The sequence below is a fragment of the Narcine bancroftii genome, chromosome 7 (assembly GCF_036971445.1).
Source record: "Narcine bancroftii isolate sNarBan1 chromosome 7, sNarBan1.hap1, whole genome shotgun sequence".
Classification (NCBI taxonomy): Eukaryota; Metazoa; Chordata; class Chondrichthyes; order Torpediniformes; family Narcinidae; genus Narcine; species Narcine bancroftii.
This window is the reverse complement of record NC_091475.1, coordinates 100,940,367-100,966,533: the sequence shown is the minus strand read 5'-3', so window position 1 is coordinate 100,966,533 and position 26,167 is coordinate 100,940,367. Positions and strand designations below refer to the sequence as shown.

Genomic DNA, 26,167 nt, shown 5'->3' with positions numbered 1-26,167 from the left:
AATCATTGAGAGAAACAGAGAGAACACCTTTCTCATTGAACAGCGAGTTTCCTCAGATTCATAGCTGCAGCATAAAAAAAAATTCTGTGGCAAAGAAATTCAGTAGTACTCTTTGAGGGAAGTTGTTGCAAATATGGGGAGAATAAAAACAAGTGATTTTAGAAGGATAAATGTATATGGTGGCATTGCTGGCATGGACACGTACATGCTGTATAACTCAATTATCCTAACTCTGATCAGCAAGATGGTTCGGCCTTTCCATTAATGACAACATTACACTTAGCACTTTGTAGGTAATCTGTAATCACCTCTATGATGGGCTCCTCAGAACATACTGAAAAAAGCCTCTAGTTAGGTTCTCCTTGTGATTGACCTTTTTCAGTCAGCTCCTACTTCTTCATCTCCCTATGCTTCCTCTCCTTATTCTCTCTCCCATGACCTATTCCCAGTGGGACAGCCACAAAACTATCCATGGTAACTGGCTACAGATCACACCTGATATCACCTTAAAGATCTGTCCACTTCTCAGTTGTCGAAGTATACAGAGATGATACAAATAGAGCACCTGTCTTGCAACTCTGGTAACATGACTTCATTTCAGTGCAATTGGTGTAGGGTTATGTGGATGCCCTGGGTTATTGGCTTCCCTCTCTCATCCAAAAGATGTGCTGATTGACGATTAATTTGCTGTCGTTAAGTACTCCAAATACATTGATGGTGAAATGGTAAAAATTCCATTATTGTCACATAATACTACATTTTGAATGTAACGTATATGAAATTCTTTAACTTTTGTCCACCATAAGGCAGACAGAGAGTCACCACTTTGTCTAGCACGCCTCACAGAAACCTACAGCAGCCTATGTTCCTAAGTGGTCTCCTCTCCATGTACTGACCAGAGCTGAGCCTGTTAGCTTCTGAGATCAGATCAGACAATCTCGTGTGCATTCAGGCTATTAGGTTTCTGCTATTAGGCTTTTAAGTGTTGTGTGTCGAGACAGGGTTCCAACAGCTGGCAGAGGCTCAATGGGCCGATCATCATCCTTTTATTTCATATTGAATATGAAAATAAAATAAGAATAACATCAAATACTACAGCCCCCTTGCTGAATAATCAAAACAATGTCTTAATCTATGAGTGCAGCATGTAAAGACTTGGAATAATCAAGTCAATAAAGTTATTCATTTCACACAAATGGTTGTAGAGCTCGTCGAAAAAACCAAAGACTTGTTGATCCAAACCAAGGCTTTTATTAGCAAAAGACAGGAGCTCTTCACAGGTGGCCGACCAGTCCGGAATGATCCGACCTGGCTAGGGACACAACCCTTTAAGGCCCGGACAGTAGGCGTGGCTTAGGTCTCAGCCAATCGCTGTAAGCACAGTCTAGATACTGTAACTATATACACTATATACATTGGTGATAGATTTGTACTATCACAATGGTGTGGTAGGGACTTGTATGTTTCAGCTTCCCTTGTGTGTGGAACACTTTCAATAGATGGATACAGCATGGTTTAGTTAACCTACCAAATATTGTTGAGCAAAGTCTCACCAACTTTTAACTTTGCATGCATTCAGTGTACACTTGTACACATACATTGTTGTCAACTGCAATTTTATGAGAACAAAAATGAAGGTACCACACAGTAGAAGCCTTTTCCAGCCATTGCAATCCATGCTGCCCAATGACACCCAATGAACCTACTAACACACAGATCTTTTAGAGGCATGCTTCAAAATAGGTGCTAGCAATTAATGCTACACTTTGAAATCATTTCATGATCAACATCTTAAAATAACAACCGAACTGCTGAAAATCTTCAGCAAACCAGGATACCTCTGTTCTGAAAGACAGATGCATTTTTAGGATCGTGATCTTTCCCAAGAAAATTCTAATTTGTTCCCATGACAATGACAGATCATTGACCTGACTGTTCACTCTCCACAAGCTCACTGCCCTGTTGAGTATTTCCTGCACTTTTTGTGGTTACTTCAGATTTGCAGGTTTCTGCTTTTTTTTTGTCCAAAGGAGATCATTATTTTGTCCTAAGAATTAGGATTTTGTGTACAAATTTCTGAATATTAGTAACCAAAAACAGCCACAAATATTGAATCCGTCAAATTCATATCTTTAAGAAGTGGTTAATATTCCCAAAGATCGTGTTATATGGCGAGCTCTCCACTGGCCACCGAGACAGAGGTGCACCAAAGAAGAGGTACAAGGACTGCCTAAAGAAATCTCTTGGTGCCTGCCACATTGACCACTGTCAGTGGGCTGATCTCACCTCCAACCGTGCATCTTGGCGCCTCACAGTTCGGCGGGCAGCAACCTCCTTTGAAGAAGACCACAGAGCCCACCTCACTGACAAAAGACAAAGGAAGAAAAACCCAACCCCAACCAACCAATTTTCCCCTGCAACCAGTTCTGCCTGTCCCGCATCGGACTTGTCAGCCACAAACGAGCCTGCAGCTGACGTGGACATTTACCCCTCCATAAATCTTCGTCCGCGAAGCCAAGCCAAAGAGAGAAAGAGAAGAGAATATTGAAATAATCTAAATGATGCCAGATGCAATTTTTGTTCATATTTTAACATTTTACACATTTGACTCATCAAGTTTGTTGTCTTCTATCATTTCTAATCCCAAATTTATTTTCTTGTAATCCATATTCTCTCATCTGCCACCCACCTGCTTTAGGGGTGATTTACAATGGACAATTAATCTACCAGCGCATCCTTAGGATGTGGAAGGAAACTTTAGCAACTGGAAGAAACCCATGGAGTCACCAAGATAACATGTACATTCCACAGATATAGCTCAGAGTTCAGGACTGAAGCTGGGTTGTTGGAAATTAGAAGCAGTAGCATTAGCTACAATACTACTGTTATGTAATATGCATGTTGATATTTAGTAAGGATCTTATTAACAGCTTGCTTTTTAAAAGAGAGTATAGAGGCCTGAAAAAAAAATAGTTGATTAACAGATAGGAAATAATTGTTTGCATTAGTGCGAGTTGCTCACCTTACAGAAGGACTGACCTTCTGCTGCCCTTGGAGTTGATCTAAGTAATTATACTACTGACATTTTCTTAGCCAAAGAAAGCATAATCTCAGGTTTAAAAAAAAACAGAGAAGGACTCTTATTTCAAGAAGTCATAGACCTGATGCTGCAAAAAGTTCATGCTTGGAGCACAAGAAAGCATAATGATATAAAATACTCCATAAAAACCACATAGAAAAAAGCTTTGTGTTTTATGAATCAAACTGTAGGGTGCAACAACAAAGAAGTGATGATGAATGATCATTTGCTTTAGCAACAGTGATGTTTTCTACTATCTGACAGTCATTGAAGGTTTGTGCAATTTAAGTTGACTAGGATAAATCCAAGGTAAGAAACCAGAGTCACAAGACTACTGGGACAATTTATCCTGGAGCAGGATCATTACCGCAAAGATCAATAGAGAGGTTCTTTATTAATATGAAGAGTTTAAAGACACTGAAAAGGGAACAAATATTTCCTTTATTTTAGGAATGAGTGGCCAGCAATCTTCTATATAAAATTATTGCAATGCAACAGCAATGAAAAGATGAAGAAGAATTTTTTTTTTAATATATTGAATTGTGTTATCACAAGAAGTTGTGAGGTAGAGGCCATTATTGCATAAGAAAATGAAGATGATGATGGGGAGAGAGCAGGCCAGTGGAGTTTATTTGGTGTTCTTTGGCAGAAGTCCAGCACAGAGGTTTAGACTGAACAGTTTCCTATGCTGTCAGCTATTGTTGGTGGAGGGATCTTTGCAATTTGTCTACTTTTTTTGTTGCTCCCAAATGCAGCAATGTTAATACTAATCCTGATTGGAAAAGAACAACCACATAAATTATTGTACTTTAGTTGATAGTGGAATGACAAAGCTGAGAGTTTATGCTTCAATTACTTGACTTTGTAAAGAACATATCTGGAGTACAATGTAGAGTATCGATCTCCTGGTCACCTTACCATAAAAGGATGTGAATGCATTGGAAATAGTTCAGAATGATTAAATCTATACTTGGAATGGACATGTTGTTCTATGAGGAAAGGCAGGACAGGTTTAGACTTTGTTCAGCAGATTGACATTTGACTTGATTAAACATCTGAAAGATTTTGACAAGATGAATTTGAAGACAACTTTTCAACATGTGGGCGAATCGAGAATAAGGGGTTACTGGTACTGCTTTAAAATAAAGATATCAACTGTTTAAGTCAGATGTAATTTTTTTTTGGTCATGTCTTTTCCCCAAGGAAAGGTAGAAATATGTGAATATATTTTTGATACAAAGAAGGTGAAAAATTATTGGGATTTCTTTGTCATGTAATAGTATAATAAAGGTTGTATTACATGAACGCCTTTACAGTACGAGGCAAAGAGAAGCAAAAGAGAGTCCCTTCAGAGTCACTGAGTGTCTGTAGATTTACCTTCAGTGCTCCTGCAGCCTCTGTAGCTGCACAGTCTCCTGTTTCATCCATCTGCAACCCAAGCTCCAGATCTAAAACTGACACTATGAAGAGGATTCCAGCACCCAAAAACCTTTGGGATCCCTTGCCCTCATAACCCTCTTGAATCCCAGTTCCGATACCTGGTTCCCATGAGTCAACCTCTTGCAGCATGCAGTCTGTGTGGGTCCCCTGGCTGCCAGTTGCCCACATCCTGTGTGGGTCCCTCATCTGTTGAGCCTCCCGCTGGTTCTCACACTGTAGTCACTGTCCTTCAGAGTCATCTCCTTTGTTTCTCCATTTCAAAGTGGGTGTTCTCCTCATTTCTGGTCGCCTACACCTGTCCGCTGCTCCCTGAAGTCTGCCATCCTCAAGGCCTCTGCTGAGCATAGGCACTGCCATCTTGGGCACAGACCCCATCCCCATAGTTGCAGGATTTTAGTTTAAAATACCATTGGCCCTTCTAACAGGCTGTTTAACACGTACAGAGCTGTTGGCATTACGACTGGGAGGTTAAACCTTACGGTGCAGCACAGTATCTCCACTCTCCCAGATCCATACTAGTGGTAGTACTGCCTTTACAATAGCTCCAACAACACCTTTTTTCTTTTCGGTACAAAAATTAAATGTTTATTATGCAGAAATTCAACTGCATCCATTTCCTTTTGTGTTAAAACAACATCAAACTTAACACTAATGCTAAATCTGGTACCACGTTAACAATCAGGAAACTTGAAAAGATAGTGTGGATCAAAAGACAAGAGTTAAAGTGAAACTGCAAAAATTCACCAAGTTGATTTCACTAATTTCATACATCACACAATACTTCACTACACAATAGCAATGGAAGGTGTCAGCCATGAGGACTCAACTCTTATAACAACCACACTCTCTGGCTGTCGAGGAGGAGAGGGAATCTGAAGGAGAGAAGACAGCTCCTACATTCATTCAAAGCACATGCATATTCTGGACAATGTCCCAGAGGGACACCAGGTTGGCTGCTAGGACAACCATTATAAAGGCCACAACAGCAACCAGTTAGAGTAAAAATAAGACATGCTGCACAATTGACCAAAGCACAATAACATTTTATCTCCTCAGGAGCAATATCAACTTATCTGCACACCACTTGAAGAGTACAAATCCTCATCAAGCAATGCAGATTAGAAAGGGTTTTGAGTTTTTTTTAATGAAACCAGGAGTCACAAGCAAATATGTCATTGCTGGAAATGTAAGTGATTGGAGTTAGCATTCATCTGTTGATGTGTTGATGATCAGTCTGTGAACCTCCAAATATGTGCAGATGTTTTATGCATTACTTGAGCTTCTATTACCTCGGTTGGTTGACAGTAATGATGGAGTACTTTGGGGATGAAAATATTGCTAGCTCTACAGTAGGAAGCCTTTCTATATCATGGAGTCACCTGAAGTTGATTCAACCAAACCATCCCTCCTCAGCTCAGCTAAAATGTAAGGCTTTAGTGTTGAGTTCTAAGAGCCGTAGGTGATGCTGGTAGAGGACCCATGATTCGGAGCCGAACAGGAGCGTGGGTATGACGACGGCTCTGTACACGCTGATCTTTGTGTGTTTCTTCAGGTGGTTGTTTTTCTGGACTCTTTTGTGTAGTCTTCCAAAGGTGCTATTTGCCTTGGTGAGTCTGTTGTCTATCTCTTTGTCGATCCTTGCATCAGATGAAATGGTGCAGCCGAGGTAGGTAAACTGGTTGACCGTTTTGAGTTCAGTGTGCCCGATGGAGATGTGGGGGGCTGGTGGTCATGGTGGGGAGCTGGCTGATGGAGGACCTCAGTTTTCTTCAGGCTGACTTCCAGGCCAAACATTTTGGCAGTTTCTGCAAAACAGGACGTCATGCGCTGGAGAGCTGGCTCTGAATGGGCAACTAAAGCGGTATCGCATCACCTACGGCTCCTAGAACGCTTCATTCAGCGCTGTCTCCACTCCATCCTCAACATTCATTGGAATGACTTCATCACCAACATCGAAGTACTCAAGCTGGCAGAGTCTGCAAGCATCGAATCCATGCTGCTGAAGACCCACTGCGCTGGGTGGGTCACATCTCCAGAATGGAGGACCATCACCTTCCCAAGATCGTGTTCTATGGTGAGCTCTCCACTTGCCACCGAGACAGAGGTGCACCAAAGAAGAGGTACAAGGACTGCTTAAAGAAATCTCTTGGTGCCTGCCACATTGACCACCACCAGTCGGCTGATATCACCTTCAACCGTGCATCTTGGCACCTCACAGTTTGGCAGGCAGTAACCTCCTTTGAAGAAGACCGCAGAGCCCACCTCACTGACAAAAGACAAAGGAGGAAAAACCCAACACCCAACCCCAACCAACCAATTTTCCCTTGCAACTGCTGCAACCGTGCCTGCCAGTCCCGCATCGGACTTGTCAGTCACCAATGAGCCTGCAGCAGACGTGGACATATCCCTCCATAAATCTTCATCCGCGAAGCCAAGCCAAAGAAAGAAGAAAAGTGTTGAGTAGGGACATCCCCTTCTTACTACTTCTCTTGCTCCTGCTTCCCCTTAGATCCTGCTTTTTGGCCTTCAGCTTACACATTTTATTGTCACTCACTCTCTGGATGAGCTGGTGTTGACAAAATTATGCGTGCAATCACTTGCCATGCATTGCAAGGCCTGGACAGATATGGGCAATTAAAATCTTATCTCAGAAAGACCAATGACATTGACGTTTATTATCCATGGATTTTCAAAGCTTCCATTGTGTCAGCATTGGATGCATTGTTTGGAATGCACACTCGTGCTTGGTAATAGTGTTGCTTGGGATCCGGGCTGTGCTGGCTACCGTAAATGCCTGGAGGAATGTTTTACTTGTCCTTCTCGGAAACAAGACATTCACTGAACAAATTTATTCTCATGCATTTCACTGAAGACCCAAACCAATCCTGAGTGGCCAAACATGTACGTTGTTTTGCCAGCAGCACCCTTAAGCACTCATTTAAGAGCAGCTAAATGCAGGGGAAAGTGGCAAACTCATACACCAATGTAGATTGTGCACAGAAATTCATGGCCTAATCTCATGATCAATGCTTCACCTTGAAGTATTCATAAATGCAACCTACAAATCTATTTTGTGCAATCAATCTCCACAATATCAGTGACACACAATCTAATTCCTAAGTTTAAAAATTTAGTTCAAATGACCCTGCTAACTTCATGGGTAACAAGTGTTACCATTCGCTTTAGTGTTCTTTATTCTGATGCAGGAACATGCAAAAGGACATACTCCCTGAGCTAATGTCAACTACTGCTGAGTCAAAAATCTGATGTGACCTTTTGCTCTCCATTAGCACTCCAACAGCAGGAGAATGGCAATCTTTTCACTGAACACTTTACTGTGAATGAACTAATTGAAACAAATTGGAGTAACGTATCTTATTCAGTGCCTAATACTACAATAAGATCTTGTTGCACTAATTCCACTCACAATCTCTTTCCTGGAAACATATTCTCAACATTAAATGATGTATTAGAGCAATGCAAAAAAAAAAGATATCTTACATGAAGGAGGCAGGACAGATAAGTTACGTTTCTTGTTGAGAGAATGATAATCAAAGCAAAAGTGAACAAAAGCAAAATGAAGAGGTCTTCTTCGTGTTGGCAATGGTGACCAATTGCAAATCACAAGGATCCTACCCTGGCCTACATATGCTGAGATCAAGTCCTATAATATTTATTACCATTGCAAGGCCAGAGGTGAAGGCAAAGAGGCTCCAAGGCAAAATAGATAGTGAAAGGTGAGAATGCGGCAGATGGACTAAAATATGAGATTATCCACTTTGTACACAAAACAGAAAAGCATGGAACTTTTTAAACAGGTGGAATTTTGGCCAGTGTTGCTGGTCAAAGGGACTAACGCATCCTTGTGCACTAGTCACTAATACCACAATCACTTAAAACAAATGGTATATTGCTATATTATGAGCAGTTACAAGGCATCACAGTCTCAGAATCGGGAGTGGGGGAGATACTTAGAAATTTCTTCATTCTGAAAGTGGCAAATCATTGGAATTTGCTACTCCTGAGGGCTGTGAGTGCTCAGTTGTTGAATTAATTCAAAATAATGATTAGGAGAGTTGGGAATCAAGGAATTTGGAGATAGTGCAAGCAATGAGAAGATGAGGGGAAGCAGCAAGCTCAAAGAGCTGAATCGCCTTCATTTGTTACTGCATCTGATTGAAATTCTGGGATTTCTAGGGATTTATTACAATCTTCTTTTTCTTTGGCTTGGCTTCGCGGACGAAGATTTATGGAGGGGGTAAAAAGTCCACGTCAGCTGCAGGCTCGTTTGTGGCTGACCAGTCCGATGCGGGACAGGCAGACACGATTGCAGCGGTTGCAAGGGAAAATTGGTTGGTTGGGGTTGGGTGTTGGGTTTTTCCTCCTTTGCCTTTTGTCAGTGAGGTGGGCTCTGCGGTCTTCTTCAAAGGAGGCTGCTGCCCGCCAAACTGTGAGGCGCCAAGATGCACGGTTTGAGGCGTTATCAGCCCACTGGCGGTGGTCAATGTGGCAGGCACCAAGAGATTTCTTTAGGCAGTCCTTGTACCTTTTCTTTGGTGCACCTCTGTCACGGTGGCCAGTGGAGAGCTCGCCATATAATACGATCTTGGGAAGGCGATGGTCCTCCATTCTGGAGACGTGACCCATCCAGCGCAGCTGGATCTTCAGCAGCGTGGACTCAATACACAAGGAGGAACTGTTTCCATCAACAGAAGCATATATAAAAACACAAATATTTAATATAAATTGCAGAACATTCAGAGGGCAGACAAGCAGAATTGTTTATGCAAGTAAACATTGTGAGTCTTTTCATGATTAGGAATGCATTACTTGAAATGCATTACTTGGAGCAGATTTATTAGCAACTTTCCCAAGGGAGGAAAGTGCAACGGTATGAAGAAAGAATAGTTAAATAAAATAAATTGGAAACCTGTTTCTTAGAATCAGATCAGGATGAAGGTCTCTTCCTGCATAGGATCACTCAATGATTTTTATCTCAGTGTTTCTTTCAGACACACCCTGATGATTTCAGTACACATCTAAATGAAATATTATTTGAGGCAATGAAGGCTGCTCAACATATTCAGTGTCATAAAAAAATATTTTATACCAGGATTTCTAGAAGATGAGGACATTATCAATTGATTTGTAGACATGTTAATTTCCTCTAAATACATCTTATAAGATGGCAATTCGATTACTGCAATCCTTTATCTGGCTGTATGGAAGATAGGTGCTGAAGTTGCACAGAGAATGACACATTGTTGATGCTGCTTCAATAATCACAGAAGCCTGTGAAGAAGTCTTTACTGAGAACAATAGAGTTAGGCCGATGATACAACACAGACCCTGAGGTATCTTTCCTTTCTTTATGGATTCACCAACCAGGGACTATTTTCATCCGATCCAGGAAGTCAAACAATTCAATTTTCAAGGAAAGGATTAGTCATCTGCTGATGGTAAAGTAACAGAAGGGAAATCTGAAATTTAGCTTCAGGTGCAGCTAACAACCCATTAAAGAGCTACATTCTGTTCCATATCCTTTGAGTACCCTGAGGTTATCATACATCAAGATTTGAAAAAACTAATAATCAGGTCCTTACATGAATGGTAAAAGGCAGTTTGCTGGGTCCATGCGCCACCAGCAGCAGAGCTGGAAAGGAGAAGGCTGGGACTGCATTATTGTGCAATGTGCTATATTAGTCACTGGCTACTTTCAGCTTGATTCACCCTTAATTATTAATCTAATTGAAGATTTATTAATTGATTTGCTGCACATGTGCTAACAGATTACATGTGATTAATTAACTCTGTAAATGTGATTTTGAAGTAATCATCCCAAAAGTAGGTTTCATGCAAAATAGCTATTCCATCACTCAAAACTAAATATTGCAGTCAGAGCAACGATTCCCCTAATCATTCATTTAAGTATCCACTACATGAGCTCCTATTCAATAAAACAGTGGATTTAGTTATCATTTTCAATGGTACAGTTCTGAACATGGATTTAAAGTACAATGCAATAATAATTCTAGGTATTAAACCTTTTTATTAACAGAGGTAGAATCAGAGTTGAGCTAAAGCCAATTGTCCATGAAGCGATGCATTTAATGAAATGCATCTCAGTCACAGAATTATAATGTTTATAAGCAAATAATTTGAGGGGGATGGGCCTTAGTACTTGTAATGTGTGGTAGTTCTAAAGCCTCAATCCTTCTTTTGAGATGATTCCCTGTAATCTTTTGCTATCAAGCAGATTACAAGGCAAAGCATGACCAGTGCACAAACAATAAAAACTTCATGGGTTTTACAGCTCATTAAAATATTTTGTCCATTTGGCTGTGTTTTTTTTTCCCCAATGAACCATGTACAAATCTCCCCATTATCAGATTTATTCAATTTTTTTAATCCCCTGAGAAAAACAATCCACAATAACAAGAAATCCAGGAGGATAAAACCCTGTGAAATCTTTTCCACAAATCTGACTGTCAAACATAATCTAGTGACGTTCAAGATATCAATCATTTTTACAATTTTCATTCTCTTTCATTGACCAAGTACCTTTCGGTAACAACATTCCAATAGTCCAGCAACATATGAGCACATGAGCTCCATATAGCATTCAATCATAACTTCTCCATTTAGCTTCTAGCCCACAATTGTGAATTAAATACATCATACACTTGCTCCTTTTGGAAAAATTAGACCTTGCTTTTCAATCTCTGTAATACTCAAAGCAGCAAGTGGTAATGTCCATTGTTGCAGAATGTTCATTTCCCATGTATCCTATAACTGATTCATATATAATCACAAAATATGTCCCCTGCACAAGGAATCATGTCTTAACTAATGAAGACCCAGTATCTGATCTATTTATACATTTGCTGAATTACTTTTCATATTTGTTTAGGGATTTATTTAGAGGCAGCTTCATTTGGCTCAATCGGGCACCTAATAGCCTTAATATGCTTGAGATTGTCTGAACTTGGAAGCTAAGCAGGCTCAGGCCTGGTCAGTACTTAGAGGGGAGACCACCTTGGAACATCAGGTGCTGTAGGCTTCTGTGAGGTGCATGCACAAAATGGCGGCTCTCTGTTTGCCTTATGGAAGATAAGTTAAAGAATTTCATATATGTTACATTCTAAATATAGTATTACATGACAATAATGGATCCTTTACCTTTAATCTTTCTTTAAAGTTGCTAACTCTGAGCAGATTTGTGCTAATTGCTGAGCTTAAATGTTTCTTAACCAATGCTTCATTTTCTTAGAAGTGCTCCAGCTAGGATTACAGCATGACCAGGAGAGTTTAGTTAAGTTCAAAAGCAGAAGAGGTGACAAAGAAGATTGATGAGGGTATGGAAGTGGATGTTGTGCGCATGGAATTTAGTAAGGTGTTTCACAAGGTACTTCGTGGTAAGAAGACTCAGAAAGTGCAGATGCATGAGATCCATGGTGAGCTGAATACAAAATTGGCTGGCCAAAGTCAAAAGGTAGTGGTGGAAAGCTGTTATTTGGGCTGGAGACCTGTGACCAGTGATGTTCCACAGGAATCAGTGTTGGGACCTCTGTTTGTGATTTCTATAAGTGAATTAGGTGAAAAAGTAAGGAGCTGGGTTAGCAAGTTTGCATGTGATTCAAAGGTTGGTGGAATTGTGGATAATGCAGAGTGCTATCAAAGAATACAATAGTAGTCAGATCAGTGGCAGATATAGTCAGAGAAAGGGCCAGATGGAGTTCAATCCAGTCAAGTGTGAGGAGCAGCACTTTGGGAGATTAAATATAAAGGGAATGTATGCAGTTAATAGTAGGTCTCTTAAAAGCACTGATATTCAGAAGGATCTGGAGGTCCAAGTTCATAGCTCACTGAAATTGGCCATGCAAGAAAATAAGGTGGTAAATGTGTATGGTGGGGTGTTGAGTATAAAAGTAATGAGGTCGTGTTGCAGGTATATAAAACTTTGGCTAGGCTAGACCTGGAATACTGTGCGCAATTCTGGATGTGAAAGTTTTAGGAAGGGTACAGAAGCGGTTTACCAGGATGCTGCCTTGTTTATGAGTATTATGGGGAGAGATTGGGTTGTTCTCAGGAATGCAGGTATATGAAATAATTAGAGGCATTAATAAGTGGACAGTCTGAATCTTTTCTCCAGCACAAAAGTGTCACCCATCAGAGGACATGTGTTTAAGATGAGGGGGAGAAAGTTTAAGGGTGATGTGTGGTGGGGAAGATATTTTAAATGGAGAGTAGTAGGTACTTGGAACTGGCTGCCAGCAGGTGTAGAGTGTGAGTTAAAGGGCTTGCTGATACACACATGAATATGAAGCAGTATCTATCAGGTGTAAGCAGCTCAAATTTTGTTTGATTTAGGTATCATGTTTGACAGAGACATATGGCCAAAGAGCTTGTTCCTGTCTCTTCTTTGGCTTGGCTTTGCAGACGAAGGTTTATGGAGGGGTAATGTCCATGTCAGCTGCAGGCTCGTTTGTGGCTGACAAGTCCGATGCGGGACAGGCAGACATGGTTGCAGCGGTTGCAGGGCAAAATTGGTGGGTTGGGGTTGGGTGTTGGGTTTTTCCTCCTTTGTCTTTTGTCAGTGAGGTGGGCTCTGCGGTCTTCTTCAAAAGAGGTTGCTGCCTGCCGAACTGTGAGGCGCTAAGATGCACGTTTTGAGGCGATATCAGCCCACTGGTGGTGGTCAATGTGGCAGGCACCAAGAGATTGCTTTAGGCAGTCCTTGTACCTCTTCTTTGGTGCACCTCTGTCACGGTGGCCAGTGGAGAGCTCGCCATATAACACGATCTTGGGAAGGCGATGGACCTCCATTCTGGAGATGTGACCTGCCCAGCGCAGTTGGATCTTCAGCAGCGTGGATTCGATGCTGTCGGCCTCTGCCATCTCGAGTACTTTGATATTAAGGATGAAATCGCTCCAATGAATGTTGAGGATGGAGCGGAGACAACGCTGGTGGAAGCATTCTAGGAGCCGTAGATGATGCTGGTAGAGGACCCATGATTCGGAGCCGAACAGGAGTGTGAGTATGACAACGGCTCTGTATACGCTAATCTTTGTGAGGTTTTTCAGTTGGTTGTTTTTCCAGACTCTTTTGTGTAGTCTTCCAAAGGCGCTATTTGCCTTGGCGAGTCTGTTGTCTATCTCGTTCCTGTGCTGTACTGTTATATGTTGTTCATTCTCTGTAATGTTTGAGCTTCCATTATTGCAGCAGTGCCAGAATACTCTCACTAGAAACATTATGGTGGGTCAGCAATATGTATCCTCGTTAGGCTCACTATGTCATTTCCTTCTTCATCTGTTGGATAATGTAGATATCTATGGGTCCTCATATATACAGTGCCCTCCATAATATTTGGGACAGACACTTTTTTTTCTTTATTTTCCCCTGGGCGCCACAGTTTTAAATTTGTAATCAAACAATTCACATATGATTAATTTGCACGTACCAGATTTTATTCAAGTTTATTTGTATACATATTGGTTTGAAAATGTAGAAATTACAGCACTTTTTATATATAGTCCCCTCATTTCAGGACACTGTAGCGGCACCGGCAACGTGTAATGGCACCAGTACCGTGATCGTGCACACCACCAGTCAAAATGTCAGACACAGGGTTAGGGTGGAGCTGTGCTCAAGATGGCACCAGGTCTCTTTCTTCAATGGCCAGAAAGGCTGATATAATGACATCACTTCCAGCTAAGAAATTTGGGACAGGAAGTGACTTAAAAGTGGTGCCATGTTTAAAAATTAAATCTTTCTTGCTCCAGCCACATTGGTGTCTGTGTGTTCCACCTTGCCACAAAACCCTAATATTTGGGACATGACACTGGTATGTATATTCAAGTAGTCATGTTTAGTATTTTGTTGCATATCCCTTGCATGAAGTCTGTGTTTCATAAACGTCACTAGGTGCTGAGTATCTTCTCTGGTGATGCTCTGCCAGGCCTCTACTGCAGACATGATCAGCTCCAGCTTGTTTCAAGGGTTTCCCCCTTAAATTTTCTCTTCAGCATTTGGAAGGCAGTCTTGATTTGATTTAGATCAGGTGACTGACTTGGCCATAAAAGAATTTTCCAGTTTTTAACTCTTAAAAAATTCCTTTGTTGCTTTAGCAGTATCTTTGGGATCCTTCTCTTGCTGTAGGATGAAGTGCCATCCAATGAGTTGGAGGCATTTTCTCAAACTTGTTCCTGTACTTCTCAGAATTCATTTTTCTACTGCTATCAGCAGTTACATCATCATTGAATATTAGTCGGCCAGTGAGATTAGAGAGGTTTTGATGAATCTTTACATTGACAAGACCTCACCATGAGTAACTGTTCACTTGCATAGTGAAAAACAATTGCTGGAGGAACTCAATAAGCCAAATTTCATCAGTGCAAGAGAAAAAAAAAATAATTGATACTTTTGAACCTTTAATCAAGCCTGAATGAATGGTTCTGTCCTAAAACAAAAACAATTCTCTCCCATTGATGGTGCTTGACCTGCTGACTTCCTAAAGCATGTTGTTTTTTGCTCCGGATTTTAGAATCTGCAGTCTCTTGTGGTTCAGTAAATGCATACAACTCTGGGCTCCATCAGTTAATCTGTGGCATTAAAAAATTATTTGACCAGAGGGCAGCAAATTTCTGAATCCTCTTCCTCCAAGGCTGGTGGAAGCCAGATCATTAAGTATATTTAAGAGGATATGTACACATATTTGAAAGATCTCATGTCTATATTTAAGCATGGATGTTCTAGGATGTGCTTGCATTGGATGCAGTGCAAGAATTGTACATAGGAAAACTTGCAAAAGAAATCAACAATTTCCCCTTTTTAAATCAAAAATCTGTTTTGAAATGTGACGGGAAGAACCTTGTATTAATGATAGCTCTGGGGGTAAGCAAGGAATGGAATGTATCAGCGTTGACATGGGTTTAATCACCCGAGGCTGCCTATTTCTTCTGATGAGGAAATGCATGATTGCTTGCTGAAGGCAGTTCATTAAAATGGGAGATAAATACAAATGTGTTTTTTTTTTACATTTTTAATATCTCTCAACAACAGCAAATACGAAGCAGAAAGTTGAGGCTAAGCAGTAAAACAAAAACATAGCTATGGTTAGACAATCCAAGGCCACAGTGTGTACCACTGAACACGATGCATAATTTTCTTGATGGGGAAATGCAGAAACTGGAATGTTTGTGTTTCTGTATAATCAAGGCATTTGGATTTGCTGAGAGTTATGTTGTAATAGATGAAATTAAAGTGAAGTGTCACCAACGTCACAGCCATTTGTTCACAATATAATTTACCGTTTAAAATTCTCGAGGAGAATTTCACTTGTAAATCCTGTTATAAAGAGATTAATATTTAAGGCCTTGTCCTCAATTTCTCCATTGAATTTTTCCTGTTGTATGTTCAGGTGAACACCTATTATCAAGTGGTAAATTCATGAAAGTGCTGGAGAAACTCAGCAGACCCTGCGTCGTCCACAGGAAGCAAAGATGTCTAACCAACATTTCAGGCCTGAGCTCTCCATAAAGGTATGAGCAAAAAGCACCTGAATGAAAAGGTGGGGGGGGGGGTGGTGGATGAGAGATGAATGGGCAGGGGAGGAGTACAGGCCATAAACAGACATGGATGAAAAGGCAGGAAAGAAAAGTTGAGAATTGCCTTTAATACAAGATGTACATAAAGCAGGCAGTATTTATTTAGGATGGCAGACAATATGCTACTTTGTCTTAGAAGCTGTCCAGATTATCAGAGGTGCACTTATTCAAGTAAACAGAGAGTATTCCTTCATAATCCTGAATGCAGAATGCTCCAGAAAGTGGCAAACCTAACCAGCCCATTACAGGCATTAACCATCTGACCATAGAAAACATTGATGAGAGACACTGCTTCAAGAGGGCAACCGAAATCACCAATCACCTTGGTCACAATCTCTTCTCACTTCAGGCAAAAGGTACAGCCACTTGAAGTTCAAAATCTCAAAGTTCAAGAATAGTTTTTATCCAACATTTATCAGGCTCTTGAGGCTCCTAATATTGCTCTGATCATAAGATCTGTCTGCACCTCTGAATTTTTTTTTAATTAACTGCAACTGTGGATATTATCTTTTTTATACAGTTCTGGAATATTTGGGGTGATTTTTAACTATTATCATTGGTTTAGCTCAGGGGTGTCAAACTCAAATTCACGGAGGGCCAAAATTAAAAACTTGGACTAAGTCGAGGGCCGAACTAAATATTTATTGAAAATTTTCAACCACATCTGCATGTTTTCTCTTCTTTCAACATATGTAATCTTAAACTTTTTCTTATTAAAATAAATGTTTAATAATAGTTTTGGATAAACTCTTTCCAGAAGCATTAACAAATGAGAAATAAAATATTCAATAAATAATATTTCTCTATAGAGGATTTGTCAGATGTTGCTAGTGTGCTGTCAAATAGTAAAATCTGAGGGCAATTGAGAATGTGGGAGAATAACGTGATTCCTGAAACAATCAAATGGGTGACTGATTGTGGGCATGAACTCTAGCAGGGTTATTTGCCATGCCCTTTTTCCATTGGTACAGATATCCTTTGATTTACACACTTTTCAAGTTTTATGCCTAATGAGCTTGTATCCAGGTGCAGGACCATTTTTAACCAGGAATATATTTATCACTGTGACATGAAACTATTGGAAGATCGTTTTATCCTGAGATTAAAGTTCATAATCCTTACTCAGGCCTGTGTGCAGGAGGGCGGGGTTTGCGGGCGATCGGGTTGGACAATGACAGTGCGGGGGCATCGGCTCTCACTGCAGGGCGGCATCTCGGCGGATCAGCGGCCCCGTCACCGTAAGTCGCGGGTTGGCCTGCGGCAGGGAGGGGGAGTGGGCAACAGTCCTGGTGAGGTCAGGCCCGAGGCCTCCAGTTCCGGGCGCTGGGAAGCAGCCTTGGCTTCCCCCGACACCGACCAGGCTCCAAAACCAGAGTCCATGGTGAGACCCTGCAGCATAAACAGAGGAGGTGGGGGCAGTTAGCGGGCTGACGCCAATGCATTCTGGGATTTATAGTATTAGCTGTGCATGCACTATACTGGCACGGTGGCCAGCGGGCCATCTCTAATACATATTTGAAATGATCTTGCGGGCCAAATATAATTATATCCTGCGGGCCAGAGTTTGACATGTGTGGTCTACAGTCTGACTACAAAAAATAAGAATTTTGAAGTATCTGTTCATGTTCTTATGTCACATTGTTATTGACATGTGGCTTGGTGGAGAAGCTTTATAATTTGAAATGTGTGTAGTTTGCCATAACCTACCAAGTCTCTGCACTATTCTTGTACCCATTGTATTCACATGACTGGTCAAAGGTAACCCCCAGGATATTGATGGTGAAACACTTACTGATGGTGATGACATTAAAGGTTAATGCTAAGTGATTAAATTCTTTCTCATTTGAGCTAGTAAATGGCTGATATCTGCATGTAATGAATTATTTGTAAGTTATCCATCCATAGCTGACTTTGTCTGAATACAGTAAGCGTTATTTCATTTTATTGGCGATTTGAAAATAATATGCCAACATTCCCTTCTGGTGATCTCATGATAGAAGGAAAGAGATTGACGTAACAGCTGGTACTGGTTGAGCTGAAGCTTTGAAGAACTCCCGCTGTTAATCTCTGGACATGGGATGATTGATCTCCAACAGCTAATGTATCTCTTATTTCATGTGAGCATGTCTCTAATCTTTACAGTATTTTCCCTTTGATAACTATTGGCTTCTTTATTTTCCATATTGGCTTGATGTCAACTCTCTGATGGAAGTGACATATTTGATGTGTGGAACCAAAATGTCGTGATGCAAACTAAGATGTACATTGCCAAGCAGTTTATTGGTAAGGAAATAGCTTCAGAGCACAGTTAGTGACACTTTTAACTGTGTAAAATGGGATTTAATCTTTGCATTTCAGTTGATGATGAAAAATGAGTGGAAGTTCCCTGGGACAGTCATTTAGGTTATGTCCAGATCATGTACTTTGATTAATGGTTCTTTGTTAACTTTTGTTATCAGCAAATCATTATTTTTGATGAAGCTCCACTCAGAAATTATTTAATAAGATGCCTTATCATTAGATCATTGCACTACCAAATTTGTGGTATTTCTGTTGCGCTCCCAGAAAAAGGAATCTCAGGGTTGTATGTGATGTTATATATGTATTTTGACAATAAATATATCTGAAATCTTTTGTTTAATATTTAAAATGGATGACTGTTTAACAAGATTGTTAGCTCCAGCATTTTATTATAAATCTATACATAATTTAAAAAATCTATTAAAATTAAAAACAATCATTTAAATGACAATTACAGAAAAATTATCTCACTTATAATGAGATATTACTGGCCAGTAATAATTTGGATGAGAATATTGGTTTCACTTCAGAAACAGAGGTGAATTGGGATAGGTGATTAAATTATCACACTGTGCACTAATGGTAAGACTACCAGAAATATGAGAGCATTACACAGCTCCTGAATGATTTCTGAGATGGTCAACAGAGGCAAAAATGAAAGACTCCCTTTGATGTTAATTTGTGAGATGACAGTCTCACGAGAAAGAAAAATGCAACTGATAATAAATGAGTCCCTATCCCAACTGCAACAACTGGTATCTCAGAATTATACTCAGTGGCCCAGTTTGATATTTAAAATGCATGTGGAGTCGTTGGTTGTAGGTTTTTGTTTTCATATTTCATATCGGTCATTTCATAGACAAATACACTGACTTAGATAAGGTTAGGAATGCCCACTTATTTATTGAAGAGATAACACTGAAATGATTAATTTATTGATGACTTGCAAAAGAATCCTTTTTTAAAAAAAATATACAATGGCTCAGCCAACTAAAATGATAATGAAGACCCAAGCTGAGACGAGTGAATGACAACTCATTGGAGGATTTAAGCAAATTTTGTCCGATGGAATGATCGAATTTTGTGGAATGCTTTGAGCTTTTTACAGCATAAAAGACGTCACTGAATATAAGGAATGACAGCAGCAATTCACGGTATATTCTCAGCATTAATATTCTGTTAATATTATCCAACTGCACGAAAACCAACAAGGTTGGGTCAGATACAGCAATGAGCTCTCTGAACCCTTCTCCATTAACAATGGCGTGAAGCAAGGCTGTGTTCTCGCACCAACCCTCTTTTCAATCTTCTTCAGCATGATGCTGAACCAAGCCATGAAAGACCTCAACAATGAAGACGCTGTTTACATCCGGTACTGCAAGGATGGCAGTCTCTTCAATCTGAGGCACCTGCAAGCTCACACCAAGACACAAGAGAAACTTGTCCGTGAACTACTCTTTGCAGACGATGCCGCTTTAGTTGCCCATTCAGAGCCAGCTCTTCAGCGCTTGACGTCCTGTTTTGCGGAAACTGCCAAATGTTTGGCCTGGAAGTTAGCCTGAAGAAAACTGAGGTCCTCCATCAGCTAGCTCCCCACCATGACTACCAGCACCCCCACATCTCCATCGGGCACACAAAACTCAAGACGGTCAACCAGTTTACCTATCTCGGCTGCACCATTTCATCAGATGCAAGGATCGACAACGAGATAGACAACAGACTCGCCAAAGCAAATAGCGCCTTTGGAAGACTACACAAAAGAGTCTGGAAAAACAACCAACTGAAAAACCTCAGAAAGATAAGCGTATACAGAGCCGTTATCATACCCACACTCCTGTTCGGCTCCGAATCATGGGTCCTCTACCGGCATCACCTACGGCTCCTAGAACGCTTCCACCAGCATTGTCTCCGCTCCATCCTCAACATTCATTTGAGCGCTTTCATCCCTAATGTCGAAGTACTCGAGATGGCAGAGGTCGACAGCATCGAGTCCACGCTGCTGAAGATCCAGCTGCGCTGGGTGGGTTACGTCTCCAGAATGGAGGACCATCGCCTTCCCAAAATCGTGTTATATGGCGAGCTCTCCACTGGCCACCATGACAGAGGTGCACCAAAGAAAAGGTACAAGGACTGCCTAAAGAAATCTCTTGGTGCCTGCCCCATTGACCACCGCCAGTGGGCTGATATCGCCTCAAACCATGCATCTTGGCACCTCACAGTTTGGCGGGCAGCAACCTCCTTTGAAGAAGACCGCAGAGCCCACCTCACTGACAAAAGGCAAAGGAGGAAAAACCCAACACCCAACCCCAACCAACCAATTTTCCCCTGCAACCGCTGCAACTGTGTCTGCCTGTCCCGCATCGGACTTGTCAGCTACAAACGAGCCTGCAGCTGACGTGGACATTTACCCCCTCCATAAATCTTCGTCCGCGAAGCCAAGCCAAAGAAAAGAAAAAAAGAAAGAATATTCTGTTACTTTCCTGTTATGTTTAGAAATTTTCCAAAGCCAGTTATTTTTCCTTACAGCCAAAAATGGATTCCACAGTACTCTCAAGTGCCAAACAGATCAACTCTCTGAATATGTCCATTTTCCTGGCAGAAGGTTCAGCAAGAGGAATCCAAGATTTGGTTCACCAGAAGACCAATTGGTCAATTGTCTAATTGGGATCTGTTAACAAATTATACAAATTTTACATGCAGAGCATAATAGAATTGCTTGTGTTTTGATATATCAGCAGAAAATTATAAAATGCAAAAAAATGCTGAAATTTCTGTTGCCCACACTTAAAAGATGAAAATAAACATGTGTGTGTTTTTTTTAACATATTAAAGAGCAACTCTTGCGCAAGGTGAGGTTTTCGCTATCCTATCAGCTTCTCCTGAATTCAACATGTTTGATCCATTTCCAGTTTCAATCACTTTTATGGAAAACTTGATTGTATTGAAGTCCTCCAGGGGAGGTAGTGAATTTTTCCGACTTCCAAACTATTTACATTTGTACTCCATTTGTGCATCTCCATATGTAAAAAGGCTTTTCTACAGTTATTCTCTGAATATACAATTTCAATAGATGCAAATACAGACCATGACTTTTATACACAGTTACATTTTCTTTTGATTAAGTAAATACTCTTGTTCCATCCAGGAAGATTTTTTTGTTTGATATTCCAGTCACTAGAGTTGATAAACTATATTTATTCAAACATTTTTTAACTTGATTTTGGTTTGAACAATGTGAAAATGTCGAGGAAAGATTGCCAAATGGATATTTAAAGCAAATATTTTGGAACGTGTATATTTTTTTAACTAAATTTTACCATAGTCTTTCTGGTTGGAGATTTGCAGCGGATTACCTTTGACACGTTTTTAGCCACAGGTATATCATTTTGCTTGGATATTTAAAAGAAAATACAACTGATTAAATTTCTTGTAATTTGTAAGATATATATTCCATAGATTTACTAAAGTACCTACTTAAGGTTGAACATGCCAGCTTTGTTAATTACATGAAAGTTAAATGAATGATGGAAACAATGTATTTAACAGTATGGAAAAAAAATGTTTACAAGCCTGCTTTAAACATGCTGATAATTTTGGTTTTGTGACTTCCACAATAAAATCTCAATCAAAAGTATTACTTTGGATAATATTCACCTTGGAGAATGCTGAACTTTAAATGTACTGTAACATTGTCTTCAAATCTTGACATTTCTGTAAACTATATTCACAGGAAGACAAATATCAACCTAATAATTAAAGAAAAAACAACCACCATTAATATGTATCTCCTGAAAAAAGGTTGATTTCAATTCCATAATTCCAAGTGCATCACACAGATTTCAGTCCAAATATTTGGAGTATTTTACAATTAAGTCAGCCTAGCTACGTTTTTGAAAAGAATCAAAGTAAATACTGTTGACATTGCCTTTCCAGCCCATGATCCATGCCACTCAAAATATACCAATTTATCTTTTGGAGGAAACAGGACTGGAGGAAACTCATGCAGACACGGCGGGAATTTGCAAACTCTTTACAGACATCACTGATTCAAACCTGGTTTATTGACATTGTAACAATGTTGCACCAAGCACTACACTAACTGCACTGCCCAGCATACACTACCCAATTATAACACCCAAACTATTGTATTATTGGAAATTTTCAAATATGAGTTTTGATTTTTGAAAGAATGAGAGCTTTTGAATGCATCAGGATTCTATGTCATTGAATAATTCAAGCAGGACATAACTTTATATTACATACTGTTGGGAAAACATGATACATGGTCATTACTACTGTTTATGTAGCTTATTGTCAGTGTGCCATGCAGCTTGAAAATAATCTATGCTGCCCAATTCATCCATGCTGCCCAGGTTGTCCATCAAAGCAAATCCTTTTTTCTGGATGTGTGCAAGATTGCAGATTGTCCAGGCTAGCCAATGGAATCAACGGTAACCTGGATCTGTGCATACGTGTATGTTCTTGTTCTCTCTCGTGTCATTATTTGGGATGATTGACATGGTTATAGGATACGGTTCATCAGTCTCGCAGCCTGTGAGGAGAAGGTATTCCCCAGCCTGCCAGTCCTACTTTTAAAGCTCCTTTACTTTCTTTTGATGATGCTGGGTTAAAAATATTGAGCACTGGGATGAAAAGAGTCTTCCATAATTCCTTAAGCCCTATTTAGACAATGCTCCCAGTAAATGTCATCTATAGAGGAAAGGGGGATTCAGTGATCCTCTCAGCTCTTTTAATGATCTTCTGTCTAGATTGCTCTGATGCTCTGCAGCTACTGTACTACACGATGATGTAACCAGACAGAACCCTCTAAAATGTTGTCAAGATGGGAGCCACTAGACTTGTCCTCCTTACTCTCTTTTGAAAGTATAGGTACTGTCATGCTTTCCTGTTTAATGAGGAGATGTTGTGGAATGGTTGTCCCTTGTTTGCAGGCCAGGGAACTTTGTGCTCTTCAGTCTCTCCACAATAGAACCAATGTTGTGTAGTGGAGAATGGAAGATCTTCATCCTCCTGAAGTCCATAATCATCTCCTTTGTCTTGCTCATGCTAAGACTCATGTTGTTGTTCTCTCACAATTTTATGAGCCTTTCTACTTCCTCTTTTTTAAAATGTGATTCATCATTGTTGCCGATGAGGCCAACTATTGTTGTATCATCCATACATTTAATGAATCTGGTACAGCAGACATAAGTCAGCAATATGAACAGGAGCAGGAGTCCTGAGGTGCACAAGTTCTCAGCATGACAAGGCTTTGTTGCTAACCCAGACAGATTGTGATCTTGCCTTAAAAAGTCCAGAATCTAATTTCAGAGAGGTGTGTGGAGTCCCAGCGAGGACAGTTTATCCATCAGCCTCCGATGTATGATCATGTTGAATGCCAAGCTGAAGTCAATGAACATATGATGCCTCATTCTCTAGGGAGATCAGGGAGGAGTTGAGGGTCAAGATTATTGTATCGTCTGTGGACTGGTTTGGATGGTAGACAAACTGTAACATGCTGGAAGGTGCACTTTGATGTGTTCCAATTCTAACTGCTCAATGATCATAACATTATTAATGTTGCTCTCTGTTTTTATACATTCTGGTTTTATCTCAACTTGTTTGTTGTCACTTAAAACATATTGGTTATTTAATGTGTACAATTATGCAGTTGTAAACTTCTTGCAAATAATTATTTGGACACTACACTAGCAGTGTATAGTTCAAGTCGGCTTGTTACACTAAAGGGAAAATCATTAGTAGTACTTCCATGATGCATCAATAATGCTCATTTTAAATTAGAGTTCCCCACAGATATGCAAAAAAATAGAAAAATAATTTTCTTGGCTGAGGTCTGTTAGCAGTAAAAAGATTTGATTAATGTGGCATTGGTGGTAATGATAAGTGGCATGAGACAGCTAGGATCTGAAATGTTTGGTTCTATTTCCTGAAAATGTGCCTCTACAAACTTCAAGGAGAAAGTTTCTTCTCATCATTGTATTTTTTTGGCTGTGCGAACTCAACATTTCAATCTTGTAAAGTACCAATGTTAACCCGACAGCTCGTCATCCATTGCTTACCCTGATGTTAGGGATAGATTCAGTGTGTAAATCCACTTGCTAAAGGTCAATTAAACTGACTTCAATTTGAATTTTCTATCCACTTCCGCTGAATGAAGCTGGCATTAAACAAACAGCAAGGATATGGTGGAGGGGGGGACCAAAACATATCATAGTGAAGAGAAAAAGACTGTAAATCATAAGGACATTATGGAATGTGAAGAAATGCACACTGTCTCAGAAGTGTTCTATGTGCTGTGAATACAAGCCAAAGTTTAATTTATTATTTTTTTTTCTGATAGTGAATAATGACTCAAGATGACAGATGTAATGGGTAGCGTATCAAATTTAATAAAATGTTAATATTTAGAAGGAAGAGGTTTATTTCAAAAATGAAATGCCTTACACAGTCACAGATGTCAATGTTCCTGGCACCCAATTAAATACTTTTCAATAATTCTCTCTGGTGCAAATCAGGAAAAATAGCAGCCCATTTCTCACAGTAAAGTCTTACAAATAGCAATTAATTAATGAGCAGATAATCTATGACATTGGCTGTCAGTAAACATTGGATAGAATAGGGAGGTCGCATAGGATCTGAAAGCAAGTATTCACTTAGACATCATATCGAAGATTCAGCTCTGTCTGCACAATGCACCCTTCTTTTCTTTGGCTTGGCTTCGCGGACGAAGATTTATGGAGGGGGTAAATGTCCACGTCAGCTGCAGGCTCGTTTGTGGCTGACAAGTCCGTTGCATGACAGGCAGACACGGTTGCAGTGGTTGCAGGGGAAAATTGGTTGGTTGGGGTTGGGTGTTGGGTTTTTCCTCCTTTGCCTTTTGTCAGTGAGGTGGGCTCTGCAGTCTTCTTCAAAGGAGGTTGCTGCCCGCCAAACTGTGAGGCGCCAAGATGCACGGTTTGAGGCGATATCAGCCCACTGGCGGTGGTCAATGTGGCAGGCACCAAGAGATTTCTTTAGGCAGTCCTTGTACCTTTTCTTTGGTGCACCTCTGTCACGGTGGCCAGTGGAGAGCTCGCCATATAACACTATCTTGGGAAGGCGATGGTCCTCCATTCTGGAGACGTGACCCACCCAGCACAGCTGGATCTTCAGCAGCGTGGACTCGATGCACCCTATTCAACAGCTAAATGAGGGCCTGTTTTGTTCTGTGGAAGCTTTTTGGATTATGTTTCCAAGAGGGTAGCATTGTTGGCATAGCAGTTAGGGCAGTGCTTTTACAAGTGCCAGCAATCAGGACTGGGGGTTCGAATCCCATGCTATCTGTAAGGAGTTGATACGTTCTTCCAATGTTTCCATAGGTTTCCCCACCGGGAGCTCCAGTTTCCTCCCACTGTTCAAAATGTGCCAGTGGTGTAGGTTAAAAGGGTTTAAATTGGGAGGCACAGACTCTTAAATCTTTCATACATAGTGAAATATAGTTTATTCTATATTATTTTGCACACTGACTAACCAGTAAATTAGCTGTTCAATGAACCGGTTAAAGAAGCTGTTTTTACTGTTTAGACTGGACCACTGTTAACTTGTTCTCTGCATCCTTTCAGTCTCACCACCAGGCATCCCCAGGGAGAGGGTTACCTATCCTCTGCCAGAGATGTTCTGAGTGACGCATCAAATTGATCGATGATGGACCTGCCCTCCATGCATATAAATAGTGCATGT

General features: G+C 40.4%; 1 long non-coding RNA gene across 1 annotated transcript in view; it reads left to right on the top strand.

Annotated features, from left to right (window-relative positions):
• The window catches only part of LOC138739140 (uncharacterized), a 143,982-nt gene extending 127,928 nt beyond the window's left edge, over window positions 1-16,054 (top strand). The window contains exon 4 of the long non-coding RNA XR_011342034.1: window positions 15,940-16,054. This is a non-coding gene — a long non-coding RNA (uncharacterized lncRNA). The remainder of the gene's footprint in view (window positions 1-15,939) is intronic.
• The last annotated feature ends 10,113 nt before the right edge of the window (window positions 16,055-26,167 follow it).